Consider the following 22716-nt stretch of genomic DNA (forward strand, 5'->3'; position numbering starts at 1 on the left):
CATAAAATCTTGTTGGTAAAATGTAATGATTACCATAATTTTCCCCAGAAGCACACACACTAATCATAGAGAAAGAAGTTTTTGCATTGAACTTCAAAATGAACAATCACCAAAATGTCTGAGCAGCCACATGTGTAGGAGTGATAAGTCTTGCACATATTTATGAGCTGCCTTAAATCCTTTCTGGAGCAAGGAGAAAAGTAAATAAAAGACACAGTCACATATTTAACAAGGAGGGAGAGAAAACTCTAAATTGGTATGCAGCAACTGCTCTCACAACCCATTTTATTTTCTAAATGTTCTTATTGAAATGTTTAGATGCCTTATTTCAGCCAACACCACAATCTAGGAGACATGCTATGTCATCAAATGTCACAGATACACTGGACATCATTAAGCAAGAACACAGTAACAAAATACCTTTTTAAATGATCCATTACCCATAAAAATGTAAATACATGCAAAATGCCACCTGCCATCTGCAAGGTGATTCCTAATTATCCTTAGGAGATATGTCTTCTGCTGTGACTCTGGAAGCAATTCCGTGCTGCTGAGTCAGAGCGTATTATCTTTGGTTTAATTTATATAGGATTTTCATGGGGATAATACAATTTCAACTGTCTTTTTTTCCACACTGAAGAATTAAACACATATACTAAATATGTAATATAAATATATCCTGCTGGTTTTATTTATTTTTCCTTTCTCTAACCAAGGGCTTTTCCTCCTTTTTTCATCTTTGAAGCAAAGAATAAAATCAGACGCTAATAATTTTGTGAACATTTGTTAGAAATTGTTATATGAATCTTTGAACAGAAAAGTCTTTTTCATTAGAGACAATGTTTTGTTGAATTTTTCATTGTTTTCAATAAGTGGTATAAATGACCCAGCCATAGGATAAACAGATGTTCATTTTTTTAGAGTAATCCTGTTTTTAATCCTGTTTACCCCACTCAGAGCCAAGATCAGATCCTCCATCTTTAAGCCCAACTCTCTCAGCCGCCTGCTGGTGCTCCGAGACATACACCCTACATGCAGAGGAGGTCCAAATCCTGGCACGGCCAAACTCAGCGAACAAGCTTTCAGAATGCCCAGCTAAATTTGAATTTCAGATATACAACAAAGAATGTGTTAGTATAAGTTCCAAACATTGCATGGGATATTTTATACTGACCTATAATTTGTTGTTTATCTGAAGTTCGTATTTAACTGGATGTCTTATATTTTATCTCGCACTCCTACAAATACATCTTCTATGCCATTGCTTCAAGCCATTTTGTGCAGATTTTTTCCTCTATCTCAGATGACCTACCATGCCTTGGCAATATGGAAGACTCAGCTCAACTGGCCTTTGCTTGGTCTCCATAAAATCTTGGTTGACCCGCTCCCTCCCAGCACCAGCAAAGCTGGCCATTCCCTCCTTTGTGCTGTGACTATGCTTCCTACGTCCTCTAGTATGAGTCACAAGCTCTACCTCACCATTTGTGTGTGTCTGGTTGTGAGGTCTCTAGGACATGGTTCTTTACTCATCTGCATTCCCAATGTTAGAAGACAGTAGACACCACAGGACTTCGGGTAGAAGAACAGCAAATAGTTGAAGCCAGACAAAACCATTTGAATCCTGGCCTCTGCCACTCTACAACTGAGAGTGTGGACAACGGAGTCAGACTCTCAAGCCCTAAAATTTCTCATCTGCCAATTTCTAAAAATAAAACAAGTAATTGTTGAAAATTAAATGAAGTTGTTCATACAACTTCATTATATAAGGGAACTGTTATCAAGCACAGTCGCTAAAGTAGTTACCTTCTAATTGCATTCTCTTCATTGAGCTAAGAAACCCTTTCAAAGGCATACTGTCTTTTCTTCTATGGTACTCTGAGAACTTCAGTTTCAATTTTAAAATTAAGTTTTAAGTTTTATCCAACTATGGCCTAGTGTACTCCATTTCTAATAAGACATTCTATTTCTTTTGACAATTTATCCCCAAATTCTCATTTAATGCCTTTGCTTCTAGATGCTCTTCCCTTTACAACCAAATGGCACTTCCAATCAGACCACATAAAATGAGCAAAATTCTGCTTCATAAGCTTGCAAAGGAAGAGAGCTTCTAAAAATTACTCTTGTCTCATCTGTCTGACTCACATTTATCTAAAAATAAAAGGAAAACTAGGAGAAAAATAAACGAACAGAGGATAACGTGCAGCCTCATGTCTCTAAGTCAGATAACAAGATAATTTTTCTGCATGCTCTATATTTCACTTTACTTTCCAAAATGACCTCTCCACCCCGGAGCCCTATCACTGGAATATAAATCCATTAATGAGGAATCTTTTCTTCCCCTGTCCTTTTTCATATCAATCTCAACAGGATGCTAGGCTGTTCTTTGAGTTCATTCACTTTATAGCTATTAAAAAGAAAATATAGTCAGGAGACAGCCTGTCTCCAATTGGTTAAGCACAGGATGAAGAAACAAATTCCTGACTTTCTAGCTTTCATCTACCACTGATTTTCTAAGCAATACATAGGAAAATTTCCAAAACTCATTTTTTTTTGATTTGTGAAATGGGTGAGTCATTTAAAAAAATATCTATCACATATGCCATTTTTTAGCAGAAAATAAAAAGCTCTTAAAATGTCAGTGTTTTTAGTTCATGGTTCTCAAAATACTCTTGCCTAACTTTGGGTACCATAGCATGTGATGCCATTGCTCCTTAGATGTTATGAAATAATAATAATAATAAAATGTAATGGTTACCATAACTTTCCCCATACACACTTTCTAATATAACTTATAAAGCTAAAAATACTAGAGGAATAATAGAGAAAAACATGTAAGGAACCTTGGAATAAACTGCAGACATCTTAAGAGAGACATATACAGTGGTGTCAATTCACTCAACTATTTGTTTATTCATTCATCATGTTTAGTGTGCATACATTATAAGCAAATACAATATGCTTATATGTTTTTTAAAAACAAAAAACTCTGGGACAAACTTTTTCTGAGTTTCATTTCCTCAATTTCCTAATAACAGTGGGACTATACTCGCAAAATATATAAAATGCACGACTCAGTGGTTAATAGCTTAATGTTCCTAAATTAATCTTCTAATAATTTTATTAATATTTACAGTCACTGAGCCTTCCTGCCTCTCAGATAACATTTGCACATTTAGAGCAAACACGGCCTTCTCCTGAAGACTCAAGTAACTGTCAGTCAATACTCTGTATGCCCAGTGATATTACCTTCTCTGCAAAGTAAACTATCAAGGGGTTATGAAGAACTTGAAAGACATTCCTGATCTTGAAATTGTCTGATATTAAAGGAATCTGTAAGGGAGTAAGCTAACCAGGTCACCCGGTTTCTAAAGACCTCAGTGACTACTGCCTGGCTCCAATGTCCAGCTTCAGAATTTACTGCTTGCCTTCTCTGTCCAGTGATACCATACATTTCTTCATCTTCCAGGTAGATGCCATATTTATAAACCTCATGTAATGAAAAACTTAAAAGCTACCCCAGAATTTCCACTTGATACCATTTAGTGAGGCATAATCCATACTAAGAAAGGATGAACAATACCTTGAGATCCAAACTCTAAGGATCCCATGGGTCTCTTGTGTAATTAAACTTAAGGGAGCTGTTTCTTCGAATTAGGATATATTTGTAGATTTTAAAAGAAAAGGAGAAACAGAATTTATGCAGGTACATACAATTCTTTGCACTTTCCTAGAAGTGGCTTTTTCAATATGGCTTAAGAACTCAATTAAATAGGGACACATCTGTGCATTTTATCTGGAATGATGGCTTGCTGTCTGTGCAGAAAGGTCTTACAAGCACATAGCCTCAGGGTACACGCACAGAGTGGAAATGGAGAAAGATGAGATCAATGGAGCCAATTTATGGTATCAATAACTGTAATCACTTTGTCATCTCACATCTAGGTTCATTTCCTCCAGTGGGGAGTGCAGAGAGATCTTGGGATAACCAAACCTCACTGTAGAGAGAGCAGGGCACCTCAGAGATCCAGCACAGGCAACCCTGTGGTGTGAAGAAGCCTCCAAAACTATTGTGAACCACCCTGTCTCCCAGAAGTGGGCCGCGTCCTGGCATGCAGGAGCCACAAAAATAAGCGCTCACATCCTCCTTCCGAAAGGGTTGGCCTAATGAAAATCAGGAAAGCAATTAAAGAGAGATTCAATATATATTTTACTACACTGTTTTTTTGTAATCAGCATACATCATTTTTACAAAAACAGTCAAAACATTTGTTAAGAAAAACAGGGAGGGAGGAAGGAAAGAAGGGAGGAAGTAAGAGGTGGGAGGAGGGTACGTGCTTTGTCCTTTTAGAATTGATACAGCATCAGAGGCTGTGGACTGCAAGGCGGGGGAACACAACCCAGTGCCTTTAACCAGAGGGCTATCTAAAGCACTCTAGATTTCTGGATCTAGCTGCTTGATCTCTGAATCCTGCAGCCATCGAGGTTAGTGTAGGAATCTTGGATCAACTTTGGTTCCTCAAGAATTCACTTTGGGTGCTGCAATATATTTAAGCACTGGAGGGAAAATGAACTCCCTCCAGCTGCAGAGAGACAGCCCAGAGGATTCTCAGAGCTTTCTGCACTGATGGGAAATAATTATTCTTGACCTCTTTCTCTCTCTCTCCAGAGGCTCAGGGCTCTTTGTAGACACAACTAGAGAGATTGAACAGTTTCTCCCATATTTCCAGGTCAAGAGGGCAAGGCTATAGTGGTGCAGATACTTACTGAATGCCTAATAAGCACAAAACATAGTGCTTGGCACTATACAGTTCCAAAGAAAGAAAAGATACGGCTCCCACTGGAGCAAAAAGAAATGTATAAGCAAAAATAGATGACAAATGAGCAGCAAAACAGACGACTTCACAAGGTTATTGCTAAAGGCAAATGTACAGATGATAAGAACTCTCTTGACAATGTAATGTACTTAACATGCACTGCTTTCTTTAAAAATGGATTTATCAAGACCTATTAAAGGTATCATGCACACACAAACATGCACACATATATACACGCAATCACCAGTCCATTAGAAAAAATTTTAAATAATCAGGTTTTAAAAATATGAGAAATTTAAAAAATTATAGGGAGAGCAGAGGTTAAAAATAGATGGTATTTCTAGAGCATTTTTACTGCTCCAGGTACTATACTAAGTGCTCCAAATGCATTAGCTCAATTAATTCTTGCAACAAATTAATGGGACAGGGATCATTACCATTTTATATCTGAGGAAACTAAGACTTAGAAAGTAATTTGTCTTAGATATCACAACTAACCCCATGTTTCTGAAGCATTTAGTGACATACTAGAGAACTGTGGGCGACCCTGTGCATATACAAAACTAGTCTGACTTAGGGAACTTCATGTTTCAGATAAACTGAAGAATACCATGGAATAGACTTAATTATTCACATAAAAAGACATGAAAGAATATATATTGGCAAACTGGCTAATGTATAGGATTCATGGAGAGAAAAATTTTTAAGGAATTGGACCTTAGATTTATAAAGAAAAGCATATGAACCATGCACTCATATTTTACCATTAAACTCTTATTAAACCCTAATACTTGCAAGTCCTTCCCTTTAATGATGATAATCAAAATATGAATAAGACAGTTATACTTACCTTCTTTCAAGGAGCTAATAATCATCCTGTGTGAGGTAATGGGATGGTGGGAAAGGAAAGAGGAAGGAGACAGTAAGACTCATTTGGAGATGGAAATAAATGTGGAAGAACAAGGTGGAATCACACAGTGCATCTGTTAGAGCTGGGAATGGCTTCCCTGAGGCAGTCGTAGCTGATCTGGGCCTAAATAGATTGGCAAAGTTTGCGTGCACACTGAAGAGGGGGGACATTTCTGACAGAGAAGAAAGACACAAATGCATGAATGTTATGAGGCCAGGAGGTTTTCCATGTAAGAAAAATTAAGCACCTCTAAAATGCCAGGAACTATTGAGGGTATGCTTGACCGCAGCTTGCTGTAAAATCAGGAGATGGGGAAGAGGCAAGACCGGTTAGGGTGAGGAGGTAGGGCAAAGGAGGAGATACTATAGATGGCCACCAGGAGCCTAGCTCAGGAAAAGGCATCATAATTCACTGAGTTGTTTAACCCAGCAACCAGGACATCACGTCTGCTCCATCATTCCCTATATCTACCAGTTACCAAGTCCATCAGTTCTGCCTCTTAACCTCTCTTCTGTCTGCTTACTTCTCACTTCTTAACTCTGCAAACCTAACACCAGCCTCTGAGACCTCCTGCCTTGACTAGAGCAGCAGCCTCCTAATGTGCCCCAGCAGGCCACTTACCTTCCTTTAGGCAGCATGATCCCTTTAAAAACACAAATCCAACCATGTCTCTTCCAGGGACTTTCCAGTACCATTAAGGTAAAGTTTAAACTTATGCTTGACAAACCCTCTCTAGCCTCTTACTATTGTTTCCCACCCCCCTTCCCAGCTCTACACCTCCTACAAAACACAGACACACTATGATCCCCTCATGTTGAACCACTTTCCTTTCCTGAGACATATCACACCCTCTCTTCTCCGGACCTTTGATCATGCTGTTTCCTCTATCTGGAGCACTTTCGTCAGGTTTCACTTGGCTAATTCTAACTCATTCTATAGCTCTGAATTTACAAGCCACCGTTTCTGGGAGGCCTTCCTTGATTTTCACAGCTGGATTAAGCATCCTCCCTCAGTGACTACCTAAAGCATTGCTCTTCCTCTTTCTCAGTATTTAGAGATGTGTAATCGCCAGTTCATTTATCTGCATTTCCAAATAGACCTCAAGCTTCAAAGATCAAGGCCATATCCATCTCATTCATTGTCTATCCTTAGCAGCTGGTACATATTAGACAATGAATGAATAAATGAATCTTACTGACTCTGGGCCAAAAGATTGGTACATGACAGTGGATGAGTGAAATGAAGTTCAGCTACCAAGTCCAGGACAAATCATGAGGGCAACTCAGGTTTAATCAGTATTTATCAAGCAGCTTCCAAGCAAAATCAGGCTTGGAGAGGCCAAGATGTTTTGTCCACCTGCCTCTGACTGTGCAGTTTAAAGCAAGCCAGGAAACTGCATGTCCTTCCAGAACTGAAGAAGGTTCTCTTTACAACTGGAGTCCAGAAGTGCAAATCCTACAAAGAAAAAATTTTGGACTTAAGGGTTGGGCCAAGTTGAGGGTTAGAGAGGCAAGAAAGCTCCAGGGAAATGATCTGATTTGACAGATTGGAGAAATACCAGAAACTAGGTTTTAGTTCTCCATTGTAAAAAAAAAAAAACACCTAAAATACAGGATGTCCTATTATAATCTGCACAACAGACAGCAACTTCTAATTTATTCCATAATACGATAGGTACTAGGTACTTTAAAAAAATGCAAATGCAAGCTTTATCGTCTAAATTGAAATATTCTCTTTTTCCCTATCCACTACACCTGAACTTTTCTTTAATTCTTTCACTGTAATCATCTTTTCCAGTATTTATCAGATGCCTCGTACTGCTCTGAACAAAGTGGAAAGCAAACTCAAATGCACCACAGCCACCTTCTGTTCAAACGAACATCTGGATATTTGGAAAGGTCAGAGGGGAGGGCAGGAAACAACACGGGGCAAAGTGTGATGTACCTGGTGAAGGCAGCAGTAATGTGTGTTGTGCTTCTGCACTTTAGATCTGTATCTCTTCTGTGCAGTGCATGATTGGTCTCTTTGTAGCAGCATCTGTCTAGAAGAAGGACAAGCTGGTCATTATCTGGGCTTTAAATTTTGTGTAAAGTCTGATAACACTTTCTGTTTTTCAAGAATAATTTAAGCTTTTCTGAACTTTTTTGGGTAAAAGCACACTTAATCATCGTGCAGCAAAGCTGGAAGCTGGCCAAATCCAGGACAATCAAAGGGCTTTCCCTCAAAAAGCCCTGAGCCGGATACCTCAGCTTTGGATAAGTACTAGTGGGAGAAATGCAAGGACCCTAGTTCTGGAAATCTTCAAAAACCTGAGTTAAAACAGATCCTTTTACCCTTCGGAGTAAAATTTAAGACTGGAGCATGAAGAGGAGCAAACAGTCCATGAATAACAATTTTTATTCAAGAAATAGAAAATATAGAACAGTTTATAATTAGGAGCCATAAAGATAATTCTTAAGCAAGAATATCTTCCTTAATTGACTTGTCTGAATGTTCACCCTCCCCTCCCCCCAAAAGAAACCAAATTATTCCTGGCATTGGCAGTTTTATACTAAAATGCAAGGTTATATATAATCTGGGAAAAACCAAGATAAGCACATCCTTCCTAATTGCCTCTTTCTAAGTTATGTTTCTTGTAACTCTTCATGTTAGAAGCTCACACTGTATTTTCAGGGTATTTATCACGCTTTATGCTTCTAACTGCAGTGTTAGACCTAATGGGGCCCATTCTGGGGAAGACAATAGAGACACAATTTAAGTGAATCCCTCCTTCCTTAACAAACCATACTAAGATGCCAATGCTCTGATCTCATCTCCTAGATGGTTTTTCATTGATAATGGAGCACTCATTTTGTTTTACTGAAAATAAAGTGGAGTCAAGAACTGGGAAATGTGCTGGGTTGACAGTCATTGGCTCTAATTCTGCTTTGTCCTTGACTGTGGCTAATCTCTTACCCTTCTGTGTCTCACTTGCTCATTTTACAGCTAGGAATTGGGACTGGAATGTTCTTAAAGCCCTACTTTAAAATTCCAGTTCTTGATCTATTTTGAGGTATATTATAAGAAAATAGAATTGTCCTACATGAAAAATATCACTGGTTTGCCTTCAAGTTTCATGTTTACTTTGCATTTCTTTAAAATTCACTTATATTTTAATACTTTCATAGTCTAATTTTTTTTAATGTTGATCCACTTGGAAAATGACATAAGTTGTAATTTTACAAAATTGTAATTTGTACAAGGCAAAATTACATAAATCTCAAACATTAGTTAAGTGAACAGTAATTCATACCTATCAAAATAAACCTTTAAAGAGTTAAAAGGCTTGGCAACTTCTCTTAAGTTTTTATTTTCATAAATACATCAGAACATATATCTTACTTGTAAGACTTTGAAGAGTTTGACTGAGTTGTGAATAATGTGGTAAGACAAGATCAAGAAGTAAATAACAAAATCATAAGACTTGTTTTTAACATTCCGAGAAATAATGTCAGCTTGGAAAAATATAAATTATTGAGTGTCTTATATTCATTTTTATCTAGTTCTCATTTGGTGCATTATCAGATGGCATATTCCACAAATTATTATGTGTTATATAATTATTATATGTAGAGAGCAATCTTTCTCTAATCCTTATGTCCATATATCCATGGATATCAACACTGAAGTATTACCATCTTTAGCTCAATCAAAAGATTGCATTTCCTTCTGGAAAAAACATCTCCCCTCCTTTGCCTCTATTCCTATTCCCTATTCCATGTTACAATAACACTACTACTCTGAATTTAATGACAGTCTTCTGTTATAGGTTTTTTTGCCTCCATGTAATTTATAGGCTATGGAATAGCCTTCCCTTCTTCTTCCTTCAATAAATATTTACTAAAGGCTTACTATTTTTGGCCAGTGAATTAGGTGCTGAAGATCACAGAACTAAATAAACACAAACCCTGCCTCAGTAAACTCACATTCTCAAGAAATTATCCATCCCCTCTAAAACCTAGTTTCATCATCTCTAAAGGGGTAAGAGTAATTACTGCATGAGCTATTGTGAGGATTAGATGAAATGACATTTTTTAAATACTTGGCAAAATTCTTTGGTAAATACCTAATACTCAACAAATTCTTCCATCTATTCCCTAGGTACTATAGTAGAAAACTCTCAACAACAGAGATAATGTTTGAACCATGTCTCAAAAACAGTTGTTCTTCAGAGGAAAAAGGGTAGAAAATATTCTAGATATTGTTAATACACAGTCTTCACATAGGTATTGTGAAAGAGCACGTCATGTTCTATTTTAAAGAAGTGAAAAGCTGTCCTTAAGCTAGGAAGAAAAAGCAGGATATGAAACTGTAAAGGTAAACTGGTTGAATAGATTGAATCCTGCAGAAAACAGAACTGACAGGAACTTTGAAAAAAAAAGATCACTCTAATTGTATAATAGAAAAATCATACAACTACAATATGGAGAATGGGTTAATGGTGCAAGAATCTTAAGGAAATGAAATCAAGGGAATCCTGAGACCAGATTAGAGAAGATGATGTCTGAACTAACACAATGGCAATTATTGAGTGATAGAAGTTGAATCAAGAAACATTTTAGAGGTGGTATCTACTATATGCGGTCATTAACTTAGGGTGAAGGTTGACCCTGAAGTTTTCAGGTCAGTGGCCAAATGGATGGATATACCAGTAATTTAAATAAGGACTACAGAAAAAGAATTAGTGTTTTGGAAAAGCAGTGGTGAAGAGATAAAGGAAGTTGGAGACTGTGGATATGGCTTTAGATAGAGAAAAATCCAAGAGAATTCCAGTCCTCCAAGAGGGCAGGACAAAAGTAAGAAACCAATACAGAGAGTCTGTGAGGAAACGTTATGATCAGAGAGAATAATGCCTTGGGAACCAAGGAGAGTTTCAAGAAGGAATTAAAAACTCGTGCCAATATCAGAGAGACATTAAGTAAGACAACTAAGAGAAATCAGGCTCAATATTCTAACCCCAGAATTGGGGAAAAAGAGGAATGTACAGTTTCCCCTTCTGATGGGTTTGAGGAAAGGAGTGGCATCAGAGCAAACTAATGTTTCAGTTAAGCTGAGAAAGTGATGGGAACAGTCCATAAAAAGTTTAACAATGTGGAAGAATTCAGAGGTCCAGTATTCTAATGAAGATGGGGAGGAGAGCTAGCAGGCAGAGGAGGAGGAAGCCAGCAGACCACCAGCAAAAGGCAAGACTGACCTGGATAGAGATAACAGTATAAGAGGATTGATTAATTTCTTTTTATCTTTATCTTGAGTGAAATAATTTTCAGCACTTCAAATTCCTTTCCACTATCATATTAACTCAATAACTTTAATACTCTGTGTGTTCTGCAATTCTACTCTCAATGCAAAGGCGCTCTGCCAATCTAAGCAACAGTGATGCTGACCACCATACTGAGAAAGCACAGCAAAGTTGTTGCAAAATTTCAAACACTTTTCCATTCGAATTTACAGCCTTTGTTCCTCCGTAAGCTGCTCAGTGTCACCTCTGGATTTAAAGACAGTCTTGATATACTATACAGATAGCTGTTCCGCATCCTTCTGATGGTGTTCCTTTGTTGTAGAACACATATAGAACAGTTATTTACTAGCCAAGCCAAGACATTATCCTGCCAGAGCCATCTAAAAACCTATCATCACTACCTAGGAAAAGCTGGCAGAGTCTAGGTGTGCCCCTTGCAGTTATTAAATAAGCTAAGAAAAAAGGGTGGGTAAACCACACGTCTAAATCAAAGATAAACTACTGAATATTGTTTTTGTCACCAGATATGCCTTGTTGAGAACCCTGTTTTCTTTTGCCAAGATGTTGAGTATAATATTTTACAGCCAGCTTTTTCAGCAGTCCTGTGGTCAAAAGAAAGATTGACTGCTATAAGGACCACATTTGGACCAGCTGCAGAAATTATTTAATCAACCTGGCATGAAGGACATTGCTCAAGTGACCAGTCTACCCTGCTGCCAAATTAGAAAATGAACAGATTGTCGCAGTAATTTGTTGAAGTGTCTTACCCTAGGGTAGTACCCTTAACACACGGTCCCAAAATTCCTTGACACCCCTCCTATCAAAAGGTGGGGGTCCCCATCTCATTCTCTTAAAACCAAAGACTTATGATTGCTGCAGCCAATAGGCAAGATGCAAGTGATACGATTTCTCAGGTTAAGACAGAAAAGGCCATACAGGTTCTGTCTGGTCCTCTTCAGACGCTCCGGAAGAAGCCAGAATGTAGTCTAATTGTCTTGCAACCACTGCTGGGAAGGCCACGTAAAACAATTGAAGGCTGCAGCTGGGCTCCCATTGAACAGGTGGCACTGATGTCCAGCCATGTGAGAGAGACGTGAGCTGGAGCTTTTGACCGAGCCTTCAGACCATATCCCAGATGATGTCTAGCAGCAACTGCATAAGAGCAAGACCCCAAGCAGGCACTGCTCCACCAACCCCTTTCTAAATTACTAGTCCACAGAATTCTGAGCAAAACAAAAAGACTAGTTTAAGCCCCTACATTTAGGGGAGAAATTTGTTACACAACAATAGTAACTAAAACAGAATTTGTTAGCTGGAAGTCGATACTGCTCAAAACAACATCACCACCTCAAAATATGTGTGTTGACTTCGGGCCTAGGGACTGGATAGCAAATTGAGGAATCTGCTGTCAGAAACTGAATGGCCCTTGAAGAAATTGTCAGTGAGAGCTTAAAAGTGATTGAGAAAACACTGGAAATTAGAGGAAAGGAGATCCTTGTTTTGTAGCAGGGAAGTTTAGCAAAACTGTTACCTGGAGTACCATGAAAAATAGAAAATGTACCTCATAAACTTAGGGACTTGGCCAAGGTGACCTCCAGGCAGAGTGTAAAAAATGCCAACTGGTTTCTTTTAGCAACATATTATACTGCATAGAGCAAGATAAGCCAGAGAAGAAAAAGTTTCCATTTCTAAGATCATGTACAGAAAATATAAAAGAACCAAGGTTTGGTGGGCTCAAATTTAAACTATTTCAGGTTTGTCCAGCAGAATATTCTCCAGGCAAAAAGGGTCTTACAAAACATGTCAAACCTGTGATTAAAAGTATTGTGTCACAACTTCAAAGGGAGTCCAAGCAGAGAAGAGTTTACCTGCAAGGATTAGTGTCTCATTATCTAATAGAGTAGATTTTAAATTGGTAAACAGGAAGCTCACAGTTTTTAAAGGAATTGTATCCGCTTGGACTGAAATGGGTGTAGACAGAACAAAATGAAGAGAAACCTTTGAACAGGAAACAGACTGAAAAAACTACTCAGCAGCACCATGGGCCATTTCTTATGCAAAAGGAAGTATTAGCCACAGGATAGAACCAAGAATTTGAGGTCAAAACAAGATCCATGCAGAGTTAGTCCCAGGGAACAGTACTGATCCCTAACTTAAAATCTGACAATATGTGCCCAGCCATAATTCAGATTTACCTACAGATCAGAGATGTGATACCTTCTGTTTTCCCCCTTTTCGAATGGGAATATCTGGCAGTTACCCAATGTCTCCTATTCCACCATTTTATATTGGGTATGTTGGAGCTGATAACTTGTTTCATTAGGTTACAGATCTTCAGAGTGGGAAGAATGTATTCATAGAGCTGGACCCAAGAAACTATATCTGAGGAAACTTTTCTTTCTAGAGCTGCTTTGAACAATGAGATTCTATATCTCATCAGACCTGAACTTGTCTTGTAATGGGATGAATCATGAGCAGGGAGAAGAGGGAGGAATTCTGAGATGGTATGAGTGTATTCTGTCTGGGAAAGGAATGAAAATAATTTGTGAGCAGAGTGCCAACTGTAGTTGTTTAAAACATGGCTTCAAAGGTTGTTGACATTCCTGGCATCATGAGATGGGATCTATGCAGGTGGACTTAATGACTGTTTCAACAAATAGAGTACAAAAGAAGTGATGCTGTGTAACTTCTAGGTTTAGATCAGAAAATCCTATGTGAATGTTGCCTAGTATTCTTGGAATTCTCACTCTCTGAGAAGCTAGCCACAAAAGATATCCAATTCCCCTGAGAATGCCACGCTGGAGAGTTCACCCATAGACACTCCAGTCTACTGATACCAAATGCCAGCCAGGCAAGTAAACTGTCTGGGACATCCAGTCAAGTCTTTACCATGACCAGCCCCAGCCAATATCCAACTATAAATTCATGTGTAACTCCAAATGAGACGTGCCTAGCCAATCCCTTCATGAATTCCTAACCCTCAAATATTGAGCAAAATAAAGTGATTGTTCTAAGCCATTAAGTTTTCAGGTAATTTTTTATGCAGCAATGCCAAACGAAACACCTAGACACATTTTTCAATGATAATATTTCTTTCCAGGATGAGAAGTCTCTCCTTACGGGTTAAGTCAGAAAGGAGGAGCATCAAGTATTTGGTATGAAATACATGGAATCCAGAGATAAACCTGGACAAACTGAATATATACTAATAAGAGAATATGTAAATAATAGTATATGTACCATAGAGAATATCTTGAAGCCATGAATTGAAGATGAAGGACTATGGCATTTGACTTGGAGGGATTTCCATAAGGTAATGTTAAGTGAGAAAAATAAAATGAAGAGTGTGTTAAACATACCTCCTCATGTATGTGTATCTATGTACACTTGCATATGCATTTCTTTGTATGTATTTGTGTGTGGATATAGAGACTATTTTTTCTGTATATGTGCTCTGTATGTATGTATTTTATATGCATGTTTGCATGTGATTTTTAGACACAGATAAAAATATGGAAGAATGCAAACCAGCTTTCTAATACAGCTACCCAGGTCACAGAAGGTAAGTGTTTAGAAGGTAAGGCTAATGTAGGGGAAGAGGGAATAGAGGAGGAAAAGGAGCCAAGCAAAAAAGGAAAAGAAAAGAATGATGACTGCATTAGGCATAAAGGGTCAAACATTTATGAATTTGGTAAAATATATAAATGTATGCACAGGTGTGAAACTGGCTAAACCCAGGAAACCACAGTCCAGATTACGAACACTAATAGAATGGTGGGGAATTGAGAAATGCACAGATACAGTAGGTCAAAAGGAAAAAAACAAAAGCAGCAGGAATCAGAAGGCCACAAATACTGGAGAACAATAGGAATACTGGGCAAAAATGAGGTAGAGAGAAGGAATAAGATCATTCATATTAATAGGAAAGATAGGACAAGGCACTAGGGCAGGAACAAGATTCATAGTGCAAGCAAGAAGTCAGAAAAGGAAATGCTATGGGCTGCCAGCCACAGAAAGACCTTGACAACTGAGACCAAGTCTTATCTTGGCCAAGGAGCTTTCAGATCATGTTTTCATAGATTACTTGGGGCCAGCAGAGTTATATGGTATAAATATGTTTATTAACGACCAGTCCAGGAACTAGAAACCCAAAGGTCTTAAGAGCAAAGTGACTTACTATGGCTAGGAGCCTCATTTTCCAACATTTACATACCCTTCCAAAGAGCTTTGAATGTGTTTTCCAGAGGCAAATGTTAGGTTGTTCCCATCTGCTCACAAATTTGACAGAGGAATAGATCATTACTTTTCCTTAGAAAATTTATACTGACTTTTGTCCAATGGCTAATTTGGTTAAGCTACCTTTATTCACTTTCTAGGCAGCTCGAGTTTCTTTCTCTAGAGAAAAATGCCTCTGTACATTTGCACTTAACATTTCATTCATTTAGTAATTACAATCAATAAGAACTTACTGGTCTATATATGCATTTACTAACTTCCTCATTTGGAAGTTGTACTTGTAGTACAGTTGACATCAATAAAAAGTTTTCTTCTCACATGTCTATGCTATGTTTTTTGGATGCAGCATCTAAAAACTAATTTCAGAATTGCCTCCCTACGCTAGAGAAAATAGCAAAATTTGGTGGAATAAAGTGACAGGTAAAACTGTTCAGGGAAACTGTCTCCAAATAATTCTAGCAAATTTCTTTCAAACAGGCCCAGCTAAATCTACACAGAGGAGAACTAGTTATTCTGACAGTTCTGTCCTTCCTTAGTCCATGAGAGACAGATCATATTTTCACATATTTTTATACTATGTGTTAACTACAGTCAACAACCATGAAAGCACATGTAAATAAACCAAACCTCTCCTAGAAAATGGATGAGAGGTGAGGGAGCTCAAATTATTCTTCTTTATTTCATTCTGAATTATTTGGGTTTTTACAGTAAGTTTCTGTTATTTTAATATACAGGAGAACCTTGAACAAGATATGTTTGAGCCGTACCAGTCCATGGATAAATGAGTTCTTTTCAATATATACATTACAAAACTTGGGGGATACTTTCAACAATTTGAAAAACATTTTCTTTCTTTAGCTTACTTTATTCTAAGAATATAGCATACAATACATATAACAATGTTAAATATGTGTTAATCAACTGTTCATGTTATCAAAGGCATCCAGTCAACTATAGGCTATTAGTAGTTAAGTTTTAGGGGCATCAAATTTCATACAGATTTTCAGCTACATAAGGGGTTAGTACCCCTAATCCTGGCATTGTTCAAGGGTCAACTGTAATAGAAAAATTTTTTAATGTAAAAAATAAATAAAAATAATCTTGGCAGGTATAACATTGCCAATGGTTTATTTCAGTCCCCTGCTTTCTCTTAGACAATGAAAACTTGAAAATTGTTTGCAGGGAAATTATTTAATAAGGTATTAATAGCCTTGATCACTCAAGCAGTATTCAATGATACTTCCAGTGCCACACTTGATTCTCAACTTCAGAATAAGCAATCTGGCCAATAAGCTATCAAGCCATACCATTCATCAAAATGACAGCTCTTCATATACACTGGAAACGTGGGTTGAGCTCACTGGTCACAATTCCTTTTTCTTATTATTTAAGGATAATGTTATCTTCACTCTCAAACTCTCTAAGGATACATTTTTAATGGAAAATTAAAGTCATTTTTTCTATTGAAATTTGGTTTTTTACATTTATCATGGATTTTTTCTTTTATATTATGAATTTTCAGTGAAAGAAAAGGGAGACTATATATAGAGGTTTATGTCAAAATTTGGGAGTCCAAACTCAAAAATCAAGTAAAAAATAGTCTAATCTCAAACTTGAAATTATAGATGCTTAAAAAATTGTTGAAGGTGAATAATATTTTATTTCCATAGAGGTTATTTTTTAAGCCTATTTTTCAACTGTACCAAGTCAGATTTCAGGCCAATTTGGACTACAGTCTGAGAGAGAGTGGGAAAAAAATCAGAAATTCAAAGTAATTTCAAACTTGGATATGTAAACTAGCATGACTCAGATAGGGTGAGAAAACTGTTCAGATAGCCCAGCGCCTTACAAAATAGTTTTTTGATCCTGGCAAATCCTAATGGTTTACACTTGATTTAAAAATACAAGCACATTGAAGATTTCAAGGTCCATACCTGATATAAAACTACTTTTTTCAGTTATTCATATAAAAGTTGCATTTTTCACTTTTTTTTAACTAAAATAGATTTGTGTATTTGACCCAGACTTTCTTTATAATTCACCTTCTACTAATAAATGTAGCCAGCTAAAGAACATTATTCAAGTGAACAGTGTCTGAAAACAATATATTAGCTCTGACTGGTGTTTGCAGTAATATCAACCATATAGTTATACAGTTAAGTGTTTAAACAATACTACTCAAACTGAGTAATAAAAATCATTGTTTGGATTTTTGACACTGCCTCTACCTCAAATGTAGGAAGAGAGTACAACATAACTATAACATTTATTTTTATTGTACTTTTTACCTGTAGCACAGTGTCCTGAAGCCTGTGCTCAGAATAATGGAGGACTTTGTTGGAGATAAAAATACAAGTTTAAACCTTAGAAGAAATGCTTGGTAGAAACATATACAAAAAAGATCACACATTTTTTTATGAGGCATCATACAGGCAGATAATAAATTGAAGACCTATATGTTTTATTACTAAAGCGATTAAGTAGAATTTGTTTGTGGTTTGCTGAATGTCAGAATTTGTAATGTATCAAACCACAGCTATGTGCACTGTGGGAAATTGTAAGACATGAAAGATATGGTTTGTACCTCCAAAAAACTCTACATCTGTCTGGGAACGGAACACATGTATTTATGATAAATTGAATAACTTAATTTGCCCATACTCACTCTTGCCCACAAGGGAGATTTAGCTATTAATAAATGAAAATGAAAATTTTATTTGTATTTCATATTCCCCAAAGGACATGAGAAAGGGAAAGTTAATAATAGAGAAAGTGCTTATAATAAAGGTAAGAAATCATACAGGGGTAAATGCTAGAAATTTTAAGTGAAGAAAAAGATATTAGTGCAAGAATGAGTGAGAGGAGAGCAAGACAGAAAAAAGACATCATTAAGCTGTTGAGCAAAGTAACACCCTATAACAGTTAGCACTTGATATTCATTATTTCATTGTTTCACATGAACCATAACAACGAGAAAGTTTACAATTATGCATGCTCCACAGATGTGTCCAAGGAGGTTCGAAGAAGATTAAATATGAACATAGCCAGAATTTCAACACAGGTGTCTTCCAGATCCAAAGCCTGTCTTCTGAGCATTAATGAAGCTGCTGCACAGTATGTTTTATGCTCATTCCTGATTCTTTCCCCTGGACCTAAGATATTCAGAATCTCACCACGACTTCTCAATTTTTTTTTCCAACAACCACTGGCATGAACAATGCCAAATCACTTTGAAAATCAGAGTCAGGTGGGTATTTTGTGTTTCTTAGGAAGTATAAAACCATTTTTAAAACTCGTCACTCATCAAGTCACATCACATCATGAATAGTATTTTCACCAATAGGCAGTACTATACAGGAGAGCTGCTGCCTTTCTCTAAAAGGAAATGATGCTGTTACTTTTACCTCAAGGTATTATCCTGGTGGGATTGGTTTCCACTCTGATATAGGCCACCAGGAAATCTTCCAGGCATTAACCAAGGTGATCCATGATGGTGGGAAAGATTGTCAGTTTGGGGACAATTAATTTTTATGAGAGAACTGATACATACACATTTATTTTAGGCAAGTTAAAGATTCCTTTTAAGGATTCTGGATTCATTCTTTCTAGCCCTGAAATACATTTCTGGCATTCAGAAGAAGTGAAACCAAACTACATATTTTCTTGTCTAGTTTTTCTTTCCTTAAATAATAACTGAAAAGCATGCTAAGCAATCCAGTGCTCTTGTGATAAGACTAAAAAACTATAGACAATCAAAGTAAAATGTTTTTCTTATTCACAGTGATACTTCAATGTAGACTAATTCTAGAAGTTAAAGTAGTTCATCAGAAATACCTGCTAATGGTGAAATCTAGAGTTCATTTAATTTTTTTTATTTTGAAAATAACATTTAAAAGACTGAAAAGTACAAAGAATAATATAACTAACACCCATATTCGCACCATCCAGGATTAAAAACTGTTATTTGGTTACATTTATTGCAAAAAAATTTATGTATGTGCTTCTTAAAAAATTTTACAAGTAATATAAGCCTATGTCAGAAACAAGGAAGGAAAAGAAAAGAGGACAGAGGAGACAGATGGAGGAGGGTGAAGAAGGAAAAGGAGTAAGAAGGAAGGAAGGAAAGTAGCGGAGGGAGAAAGAGGAAGGAGAACGGCAGAAAAAAAGCCAAAGAAAATAAAGGAGATAATGTATTGTAGAGAGAGTATTGTAGATAAAAATTAGAAACCCTTTGGCCACAACTGTCATCCCACCTCCCAGTCTTCTCTGCCAGAAAAGTGTCCATGATCATGACTTTATTGTGCATCCGTCTAGAACGTTCTCGAATTTTATGCTTGTGATTTATTCCATCATACTGACGACATGCCTGTCTTATTTGACTAATTACTTTGTTATTCTACATTATTTTGAGTTCCAGTCATACTGATAAATATAGATCAAAACCATTTGTTTTAATTGCCAAATGAAATAAGTAAACTGCTCAATTCAACACACTTTAATTATCAACATCCCTATTTGATGTTCCTAGTTTTTCCCTATTACAATCAAGGCTGCAATGTGTATCTTTCTGCACATTGCCTTGAACACGGATTTGAGTGTTTTCCTAGGGAATAAACCTACAGGTAAAATAGCTGGGTCATACGGTATGACTATTTTCAATTTTAGCATAAACTGCCAAATTGTTTCCCAAAATGGCTCCATAAATATATACTCCCACCACCATATGTGACAAAATTGTTTTCTATCTTCACCCACTCTTGATATTGCCAGAATTCTAAAATTTTTGTCATGACTAGAAAATCACAGCTTACTGTTCTTTGTAACGTGCATTTCCCCAATTACAACTGAGGTTGACAGTTTTTGTATGTTAATTAGGCACTCACAAATGATATTCTGTGGTTTGTTGGTACATGTTATTTACTGTTTTACTATTTCAACCTTTTGCTTAGAGTCTTTATAATAGTCGGGATAGTACTCCTGAGCCAAGTATATGCATTACACATATCTTCTCCCGCTGTGACTCTTTATCTTTTGGCACAAAGCAATTTTTAATTTTGATACAATCAAATGATTGATGAGCAAATTCTAGATTTGCTGATTTTAATGTATCCCAATAACACCCCCTACTTGATTATAATGCATTATTGTTTAAACTTTCTTGGATTGGGTTGCCTTACATTTTAATCAGCAGCTTTACATCTATGCTCACAAGTTTATAGGCCCATAATTAATCTTTTCTGCACTATCCTACTAATCCAGTTTTGAAGTCAACTTATACTAACTGCATTTCAAAAGTCATACAGTTATTTTTCTGTTTTCTGGGGCAACTTAAGAAGTTCAGTAAATCTCACCTAGAAACCATCCCAGCCTGGGGCTTATAATTGGGGACATGCTGGGTATTTTTCTACTACTTTGATTTTTTGAATGGTTATTAATGTACTCAGGTTTTTAAAAAAATTCTTCCAATGTTAATTTTGGCATTTTATCTTCCTATAATTTTTCAAATTTGTTAGCATGGAGTCTTAAAAATGCCCCTTATATTTTTCATGTTTATCTATAGTTATTTATTCTTTATTAAATAGCATATTCTCTAATTTTCTTCCCTATAACTCTTGTCAAGGCTTTGCATCTCTTAGTATTCTTTTGGTTATATTATTCTATTGTTTATTGATAGCCTTGTTCTCTATTTCCTTAATATTGACATACACCTTTAGTGTATTTTTCTTTCCTGTTTACTTTCTTAAGGCATTGTTTAGGAGTACATAAAGAATAATAAAATGAACATGTTTATATCACTGCTCAGCTTAAGAAAGAGAGCTTGATGAATAGAGTTCAGACCCCTATTTACTCCTCCTCAAGGACATCTCCTATACCCACAACATCAGAGCTAAACACTATTCTGAATGTCATGTGCTTCATTCTTTTATAGTGTTACTGTATATGCAGAGATCCCTAAGCAATATATAGTGCTGTTTTACCTACTTGCAAAGTTTGTATAAATGGCTATTTTTATTCATATATGTGTGCAAAACAAATAGATAGGTGGTGGAAGGAAGGAAGGAAAGAAGGAAGTAGGTGATAAGTAGGTAGATTTATGTTTTGCTCAGTCTTTGTCTGTGGGACTCATTCATATCTCCTGGGATCGTCTTCCAAACACACTTCCCTGGAATCTGTCTCACTGTCTGCTGCTAGGGGTACCCAGAGTAGGACACGTTTTATTTACGAAAAAGTTTTTTACATTGTTACGGTGAAGAAGTGTTTCCCATTTTAATGTTTCTGCATCTTTTGGGAAGGTTGCTCCTTCCATTTCTTAATATGAAGAATTAAATGAAGAGATACTCTAATGTTCATTGATCCTTTGATTCCTGCAAAAAACCAATTTAAACTTGACCTAATTTTTTTATTTAGTTTGATAATGTTTTACTTGGTATTTTAAATCTATGATCGTAAGTGAGATTAGCCCAGGATTTTCATTTCTAATTTTTTTCCTTATCTGATTCAAGTAAAAAAGTTATACTAATTTCATTAAAAAGAAAAAAACCTGTATGTAAGTGTGTGAAGGGGGTTCCTCATCTTGATTCTCTAAAAAAATTAGAATAAAAATGAAATTGTTTCTTGAGTCTGAATTAAGTTACCTCTAAAACAATCTGTAAATGGCTTTTTTTGTGAGTAAACTTCTAAACTAGATTAAATCCATTTAGTGGATAGAAGAAAATTCAGGTATTTTATTTCTTCTTGAATCAACTTTAGTTGCAGTTTTTCTAGGAATTTTCTATTTTAGCTAAGTTTCAATGTTTTAAAAAGGATTATTTCATAGTTTTCTCTTACCCGTCTAATCTCAGCAGTATCCATGGTTGTTTTCTTTCTAATTTCTGATATTGTTTATTTGTACCATTTCATCTTTTCCTGGAGCCTAAAAATCTCTATTTTATTAGATTTTCAAACAATGAACTTTTGCCTTAGTTGATTCTCTCTATGTATATTTGTTTTCCATTTGATTAATTTCCACTCTTATCTTTATAGTTTCCTTCCTTTTAGTTTCTTTGTGTTTATTTTGTTGTTCTTCTAACTTCTTAAGTTGCTTAGGTCATTTATTTTCAACTTTCTTCTTTTCTAGTACAAGCATTTAGAGCTATAAATTTACTATAAAGTATGCTTCAGTTGCATCTCACAATTTGGACATATATTTGTTGTTATTCATCTTTAACAACTATGAGTTACTGAGAAAGCATTAAAACTGGTTTTCAAAAGCATGAATTTTTCTCTATAGCTCTACACATTGATTTCTAACTTATTGGGAGGTGATCTAAGTGAAAAAAATTCTATGAAATTGTTTTAGGATGGGGAATTTTAACAACTGTTTCTTGTGTGATTGAAAATAAGATATAATCACTCATTTGGGGTTATTTATCTTTCATGTCAAACTTGTTAATGATGTTATCCAATTTTTTTCATATCCTTACAAAAATATTTGCTGT

This window comes from Manis javanica, chromosome 13 (assembly GCF_040802235.1).
Source record: "Manis javanica isolate MJ-LG chromosome 13, MJ_LKY, whole genome shotgun sequence".
Lineage (NCBI taxonomy): Eukaryota > Metazoa > Chordata > Mammalia > Pholidota > Manidae > Manis > Manis javanica.